Consider the following 9,148-nt stretch of genomic DNA (forward strand, 5'->3'; position numbering starts at 1 on the left):
GGCGCGGCGTTTATACCACTGAGCCACTGTAGCTTTCACACTCACGCAAAAAATTTTGGGGGTATGTCTTTTTTATTTGGACTAAACCAGTTAAACTTAAGATTTTCACAAGAAAGAGCGGGACTCGAACCCAGATTCTCCACAAGATGGAGCAGCATTTAAACCACTGAGCCACTGGATCTTTCACGCTCAAGCTAATTTTTTGGGGGGCATGTCTTTTTATTTGGACTAAACCAGTTAAACTTAAGATTTTCACAAGAAAGAGCAGGACTCGAACCCAGATTCTCCACAGGACAGAGCAGTGTTTATACCAGTGAGCCACTGGAGCTTTCACACTCAAGCTAATTTTTTTTTGGGCCATGTCTTTTTTATTGGGACAAATCCAGTTAGACTTTAGATTTTCACAAGAAAGAGCGGGACTCGAACCCAGATTCTCCACAGGACAGAGCAGCGTTTATACCACTGAGCCACTGGAGCTTTCACGCTCATTCTAATTTTTGGGGGGCATGCCTTTTTTATTGAGACCAAACCAGTGAAATGTAAGATTTTCATAAGAAAGAGCGGGACTCAAACCCAGATTCTCCACATGAAGGAGCGGCATTTATACCACGGAGCCACTGGAGCTTTCACGCTTAAACAAATTTTTTTGGGGCCATGTCTTTTTTATTGAGATCAAACCAGTGAAATGTAAGATTTTCACAAGAAAGAGCGGGACTTGAACCCAGATTCTCCACGTGACGGAGCGGCATTTATACCACTGAGCCACTGGAGCTTTCACGCTCAAGCTAATTTTTTTTGGGGGGCATGCCTTTTTTATTGAGACCAAACCAGTGAAATGTAAGATTTTCATAAGAAAGAGCGGGACTCAAACCCAGATTCTCCACATGAAGGAGCGGCGTTTATACCACTGAGCCACTGGAGCTTTTACGCTCATTCTAATTTTTTGGGGGGCCATGTCTTTTTTATTGAGATCAAACCAGTGAAATGTAAGATTTTCATAAGAAAGAGCGGGACTCAAACCCAGATTCTCCACATGAAGGAGCGGCGTTTATACCACTGAGCTACTGGAGCTTTCACGCTCAAACTAATTTTTTTGGGGCCATGTCTTTTTTATTGAGATCAAACCAGTGAAATGTAAGATTTTCACAAGATAGAGCGGGACTCGAACCCAGATTGTCCACATGAAATAGAGGCGCTTACACCACTGAGCCACTGGAGCTTCTGTTCACAAGCTCTTCTTTTTGTGAGGAGTTTTGTCTTAATCCTTCAGAACCAGTGAAACTAAAGAAATGCTTTCATGAGGAACAGCTAGAGACTCAAACTCAGGACTCTCTGACTGAAGCACCACAGCTTATCTCATGAGCCAGTCTGAGTCTGAGACGCCTGTTCTTGAGATTCATCGAGACCTTTGTGTTATATAATCGACTCATTAGGCGTATCGCTGAGAGATGTAGATTCAGGTTTAAAGCTCATCTTAACGTGTTTAAGCTGGTAAAAGATGCTCAGCATTGATCGAGAACTCATTGCCTACTCTGTCAGATGTCAAGCAGCTTTTCACACGTCATAAAACGTTTTGTGTGTTTGTTTCTGGACATTGAAATATGCAAACTTATATTTATATATGAATGCTGAATACCTGCACAAAATAAACATAGAATTTAACCTATTCTGCGTATAAACAGTATCAGTATACGTGCCATTCTGTATGTTTTAAAATAAACATAAAGGTCCAAAAAAAAGTCTGAAGAACAAAACAAAAAACCGCAGTTTCACCGCCTGTGGTGATTTTGTAAACGACACGAGTCTAATGAGCTTAAATGTGCTACACTTCTCTAAGAGGGTGAGAGCAGAAAAACACATGACCTGCCAATAATATCTATTTATGTTCAGTTTTGTCTTCTGCTCAAACTAATACATTCACAAATAAGTCATCGAATTTAACCGGGTCACACACTCTGCAATAAGTGTTGTGATTTACAACAAAACTAATTTAAAAGCGCTTTGCCTTTCTTACAAATCGAGTCTAATGATCTTAAATGTACTATCCTTCTGCTAGAGGGTGAGAGCAGAAGAATATATTCATAACGTAACATAATATGAACAGCCAATCAGATCTATTTACACTGTCTATCTGCAAATCGAGTCTAATGAACTTAAAAGAGTTTCGCCCTCCTGTGGTGACTTGAGTGAATTACAAATCGAGTCGAATGAACTTAAAAGAGTTTCGCCCTCCTGTGGTGACTTGAGTGAATTATGCCGATTTGCAGATAGACAGTGTAAATAGATCTGATTGGCTGTTCATGTTATGTTACGTTATGAATATATTCTTCTGCTCTCACCCTCTAGCAGAAGGATAGTACATTTAAGATCATTAGACTCGATTTGTAATTAACTCGGATCGCCACAGGAGGGAGAAACTCGTTTGAGGTCATTGGTCTTTGTGGTTTTTAAAAAAAAAAATTTTGGGGGGGGGGGGGTATTCACACAAATTATTGCTGAAGGAGCAACTTGATTAACTTCAGGGATTTATTTGTAAATATATTTGTTTGAGCAGAAGACAAGATTAAACATAAATAATGTAGTATAGTTATTATTGGCAGGTCATGTGTTTTTCTGTTCTCACCCTCTTTGAGAAGTGTAGCACATTTAAGCTCATTAGACTCGTGTATTTTACTCAAATCACCACCAGAGGCAGCAGTAATAATCTTAAGTATAAAATTAACTTTACAAAAAAAAGAAACTGTTTCACGCCAAAAATCCAATACGTTTTTCATAAAGAATATCTTAATTTAAACAGATAATTTTGTTTAGCTAGGTTATAAGATTAAAGAATAAGTACGGTACTACGAAGCCCTTTACGTGACATGCAGTAAAAAAAACTAGTAGCCTAAATCATCTGCACTTTTTACAATTTCATTCCCTCGACTTACTAAATCATGTGACAACTTATAAATCGAGGAACAAAATAGTAAATCCCAGCCAACCCAGCTTCACAAACTCCGTAGCTCAGAGGATGATCGTTTGACTTTCATTCATGAAAGCTTTGGTTCGAATCCCACGTTTGCGTCTGTACATCATCATTTACTCAAGCTCACAACACTCATCAGTGACTCCGGAGATAAAGAGTTGTGCTTTAATCACGGTGTCCTGTGTTCAAATCCCACTAATGTGTGTTATATCTGCAGATGGTCTCTGAGCTCTGATGGTCTAGTGGTCAAACACACGTTCTCTGTGTGTGAGGCTGCGTTAGAGACGTGGGTTCGAATCTCACCTTATCCTGTTGGGATGATCCTCAACTTTAAACGCTTTATTGTGAAAGCACCGGTGCGGTTAAAGGTGAAATATAAGTTCCAGCAAGTGCAAAGACAAGAGATCTGTGGCTCACTGGTATGAGCGCTGCCTCACGGTTCAGAGGTTGCCGGTTCGAATCCCGGTCAGATCTCCAAGAAATGAACGAGTGGAGCGATTGCAGGATGGAGGGATGCTGAGGAGATGACAGTGGAGCGGATGGAGGAACAAGGAGGAGCCGGAGTCAAGACCACAGAGGACCAGCTGGTTATCCAGAAAAACAGCTGGAAAATTGTCGACTTAGTCTGGAGGATGGATATTTTTTTTATATAAGTCGACATCTAAATAATAGATAACCGCTGCTGGTTATGGTCCCAGAAATCCCCAGGGGGAGGAGTATTGGATATTGCCTCCCCCCTTTGTGTCCATCCTTCTCTCACTCTCCTGTCCGGATGTCGAGCTCCTGCCACAGCCTGTCTCAGATCCAGATCAGGCAACCGTTCCTCAACGCAACCACGCTTCCGTGACCAGGCCGGTTTCGAACCGGGATCCTCTCGACCGGAGAGGACATGCTCACACCACTGAGCCACTGGCACTTCCACACTACACCTGCTTTTTTTTGGGGGCATGTCTTTTTTATTGGGACCAAACCAGTGAAACGTAAGATTTTCACAAGAAAGAGCGGGACTCGAACCCAGATTCTCCACATGATGGAGCGGCATTTATACCACTGAGCCACTGGAGCTTTCACGCTCAAGCTAATTTTTTGGGGGGCATGTCTTTTTTATTTGGACTAAACCAGTTAAACATAAGATTTTCACAAGAAAGAGCGGGACTCGAACCCAGACTCTCCACCTGATGGAGCGGCGTTTATACCACTGAGCCACTTGAGCTTTCACGCTCATGCTGATTTTTTTTGGGGCCATGTCTTTTTTATTGGGACCAAACCAGTGAAATGTAAGATTTTCACAAGAAAGAGCGGGACTCGAACCCAGATTCTCCACATGATGGAGCAGTGTTTATACCACTGAGCCACTGGAGCTTTCACACTCAATCTGATTTTTTTTGGGGCCATGTCTTTTTTATTGGGACCAAACGAGAGAAACGTAAGATTTTCACAAGAAAGATCAGGACTCGAACCCAGATTCTCCACATGACGGTGCGGCGTTTATACCACTGAGCCACTGGAGCTTTTACACAAATGCTAATTTTTTGGGGGGCATGTCTTTTTTATTTGGACTAAACCAGTTAAACTTAAGATTTTCACAAGAAAGAGCGGGACTCGAACCCAGATTCTCCACATGATGGAGCAGCGTTTATACCACTGAGCCACTGGAGCTTTCACGCTCAAGCTAATTTTTTGGGGGGCATGTCTTTTTATTGGGACCAAACGAGAGAAACGTAAGATTTTCACAAGAAAGAGCGGGACTCGAACCCAGATTCTCCACATGACGGCGCGGCGTTTATACCACTGAGCCACTGTAGCTTTCACACTCATGCAAAAAAATTTGGGGGCATGTCTTTTTTATTTGGACTAAACCAGTTAAACTTAAGATTTTCACAAGAAAGAGCAGGACTCGAACCCAGATTCTCCACATGATGGAGCAGCGTTTATACCACTGAGCCACTGGAGCTTTCACACTCAAGCAAATTTTTTTTGGGGCCATGTCTTTTTTATTGGGACAAATCCAGTTAGACTTTAGATTTTCACAAGAAAGAGCGGGACTCGAAACCAGATTCTCCACAAGACGGAGCAGCGTTTATACCACTGAGCCACTGGAGCTTTCACGCTCAAACTAATTTTTTGGGGGCATACCTTTTTTATTGAGACCAAACCAGTGAAATGTAAGATTTTCATAAGAAAGAGCGGGACTCAAAACCAGATTCTCCACATGAAGGAGCGGCGTTTATACCACTGAGCCACTGGAGCTTTTACGCTCATGCTAATTTTTTGGGGGGCATGTCTTTTTTATTGAGACCAAACAAGTGAAATGTAAGTTTTTCATAAGAAAGAGCGGGACTCAAACCCAGATTCTCCACATGAAGGAGCGGCGTTTATACCACGGAGCCACTGGAGCTTTCACGCTTAAACAAATTTTTTTGGGGCCATGTCTTTTTTATTGAGATCAAACCAGTGAAATGTAAGATTTTCACAAGAAAGAGCGGGACTTGAACCCAGATTCTCCACGTGACGGAGCGGCATTTATACCACTGAGCCACTGGAGCTTTCACACTCAAACTAATTTTTTTGGGGCCATGTCTTTTTATTTGGACAAAACTAGTTAAACTTAAGATTGTCACAAGAAAGAGCGGGACTCGAACCCAGATTCTCCACATGATGGAGCGACGTTTATACCACTGAGCCACGGGAGGTTTCACGCTCAAAATATTTTTTTGGGGGCATGTCTTTTTATTTGGACTAAACCAGTTAAACTTAAGATTTTCACAAGAAAGAGCGGGACTCGAACCCAGATTCTCCACAAGATGGAGCAGCATTTATACCACTGAGCCACTGGAGCTTTCACGCTCAAGCTAATTTTTTGGGGGCCATGTCTTTTTATTTGGACAAAAACTAGTTAAACTTAAGATTTTCACAAGAAAGAGCAGGACTCGAACCCAGATTCTCCACATGACAGAGCGGCATTTATACCACTGAGCCACTGTAGCTTTCACGCTCAAGCTAATTTTTTTTGGGGGGCATGTCTTTTTATTTGGACAAAACTAGTTAAACTTAAGATTGTCACAAGAAAGAGCGGGACTCGAACCCAGATTCTCCACAAGATGGAGCAGCGTTTATACCACTGAGCCACTGGAGCTTTCACGCTCAAGCTAATTTTTTGGGGGGCATGTCTTTTTATTTGGACAAAACTAGTTAAACTTAAGATTGTCACAAGAAAGAGCGGGACTCAAACCCAGATTCTCCACATGAAGGAGCGGCGTTTATACCACTGAGCCACTAGAGCTTTCACGCTCAAACTATTTTTTTGGGGCCATGTCTTTTTTATTGAGACCAAACCAGTGAAATGTAAGATTTTCACAAGAAAGAGCGGGACTCGAACCTAGATTCTCCACATGAAATAGAGGCGCTTACACCACTGAGCCACTGGAGCTTCTGTTCACAAGCTCTTCTTTTTGTGAGGAGTTTTGTCTTAATCCTTCTGAACCAGTGAAACTAAAGAAATGCTTTCATGAGGAACAGCTAGAGACTCAAACTCAGGACTCTCTGACTGAAGCACCACAGCTTATCTCATGAGCCAGTCTGAGTCTGAGACGCCAACGGCTGTTCTTGAGTTTCATCGAGACCTTTGTGTTATATAATCGACTCATTAGGTGTATCGCTGAGAGATGTTGATTCAGGTTTAAAGCTCATCTTAACGTGTTTAAGCTGGTAAAAGATGCTCAGCATTGATCGAGAACTCATTGCCTACTCTGTCAAATGTCAAGTAGCTTTTCACACGTCATAAAACATTTTGTTATTCTTTCTGGACATTGAAATATGCAAATTTATATTTATATATGAATGCTGAATACCTGCACAAAATAAACATAGAGTTTAACCTATCCTGCGTATAAACAGTATCGGTATATGTGCCATTCTGTATGTTTTAAAATAAACATAAAGGTCCAAAAAAAGGCTGAAGAACGCAGAAAAACACACTTTCACCGCCTGTGGTGATTTGAGTAAAATACACGAGTCTGATGAGCTTAAATGTGCTACACTTCTCTAAGAGGGTGAGAGCAGAAAAACACATGACCTGCCAATAATATCTATTTATGTTCAGTCCTGTCTTCTGCTCAAACTAATACATTCACAAATAAGTCATTAAAGTTACTCAGGTCACACAATCTGCAATAAGTGTTGTGAATTACAACCAAAATAATTTAAAAGCGCTTTGCCTTTCTTACAAATCGAGTCTAATGATCTTAAATGTACTATCCTTCTGCTAGAGGGTGAGAGCAGAAGAAAATCTTCATAACGTAACATAACATGAACAGCCAATCAGATCTATTTACACTGTCTATCTGCAAATCGAGTCTAATGAATTTAAAAGAGTTTCGCCCTCCTGTGGCGACTTGAGTGAATTACAAATCGAGTCGAATGAACTTAAGAGAGTTTCGCCCTCCTGTGGTGACTTGAGTGAATTACAAATCGAGTCTAATGAACTTAAAAGAGTTTCGCCCTCCTGTGGCGACTTGAGTGAATTACAAATCAAGTCGAATGAACTTAAGAGAGTTTCGCCCTCCTGTGGTGACTTGAGTGAATTACAAATCGAGTCTAATGAACTTAAAAGAGTTTCGCCCTCCTGTGGTGACTTGAGTGAATTACAAATCGAGTCGAATGAACTTAAAAGAGTTTCTCCCTCCTGTGGCGACTTGAGTGAATTACAAATCGAGTCGAATGAACTTAAGAGAGTTTCGCCCTCCTGTGGAGACTTGAGTGAATTACAAATCGAGTCTAATGAACTTAAAAGAGTTTCGCCCTCCTGTGGAGACTTGAGTGAATTACAAATCGAGTCTAATGAACTTAAAAGAGTTTCGCCCTCCTGTGGAGACTTGAGTGAATTACAAATCGAGTCTAATGAACTTAAAAGAGTTTCGCCCTCCTGTGGAGACTTGAGTGAATTACAAATCGAGTCTAATGAACTTAAAAGAGTTTCGCCCTCCTGTGGAGACTTGAGTGAATTACAAATCGAGTCGAATGAACTTAAGAGAGTTTCGCCCTCCTGTGGAGACTTGAGTGAATTACAAATCGAGTCTAATGAAGTCTCAGACTGGCTCATGAGATAAGCTGTGGTGCTTCAGTCAGAGAGTCCTGAGTTTGAGTCTCTAGCTGTTCCTCATGAAAGCATTTCTTTAGTTTCACTGGTTCTGAAGGATTAAGACAAAACTCTTCACAAAAAGAAGAGCTTGTGAACAGAAGCTCCAGTGGCTCAGTGGTGTAAGCGCCTCTTTTTTATGTGGAGAATCTGGGTTCGAGTCCCGCTCTTTCTTGTGAAAATCTAAAGTTTAACTGGGTTTGTCCCAATAAAAAAGACATGTCCCCAAAATAAAGCAGGTGTAGTGTGGAAGTGCCAGTGGCTCAGTGGTGTGAGCATGTCCTCTCCAGTCGAGAGGTTCCCGGTTCGAAACCGGCCTGGTCACTGAAGCATGGTTGCGTTGAGGAAAGGTTGCCTGATCTGGATCTGAGACAGGCTGTGGCAGGAGCTCCACATCCAGACAGGTGAGTGAGAGAAGGACGGACACAAAGGGGGGAGGCAATATCCAATACTCCTCCCCCTGGGGATTTCTGGGACCAGAACCAGCAGTGGTTATCAAGATGATAACTTAGTCAACAGTTTTTCTGGATAACCAGCTGCTCCTCTGTGGTCTTGACTCCGGCTCATCCTCTTTCCTCCATCCGCTCCACTGGTGTCTCCTCAGCATCCCTCCATCCTGCAATCGCTCCGCACGTTCGTTTCTTGGAGATCTGACCGGGATTCAAACCGGCAACCTCTGAACCGTGAGGCAGCGCCCATACCAGTGAGCCACAGATCTTGTGTCAACAAGTGCTGGAAGTTATATTTCACTGAAAATACTAATACTAGTAAAGGCCTTCTGAAGCAAAGCGATGGGTTTGTGTAAGAAAAATATCTTTCTTACTTATTTTTCTTACACAAACCCACCAATTTGCCTTTATTAACCCTGGAGCCGTGTGGAGCACTTTTATAACGGATGGATGGGCTTCAAATTTTGGTCTGTGATTATAAATATTATATAACTCTGATTGTATTCATCTGAAAGAATGTCATACACACCTAGAACGGCTTGAGGGCGAGTAAATCATGGAGTAATTAAAATTTTGGCGTGAACAATCTCTTTA

This window comes from Pseudorasbora parva, chromosome 20 (genome assembly GCF_024679245.1).
Source record: "Pseudorasbora parva isolate DD20220531a chromosome 20, ASM2467924v1, whole genome shotgun sequence".
NCBI lineage: Eukaryota > Metazoa > Chordata > Actinopteri > Cypriniformes > Gobionidae > Pseudorasbora > Pseudorasbora parva.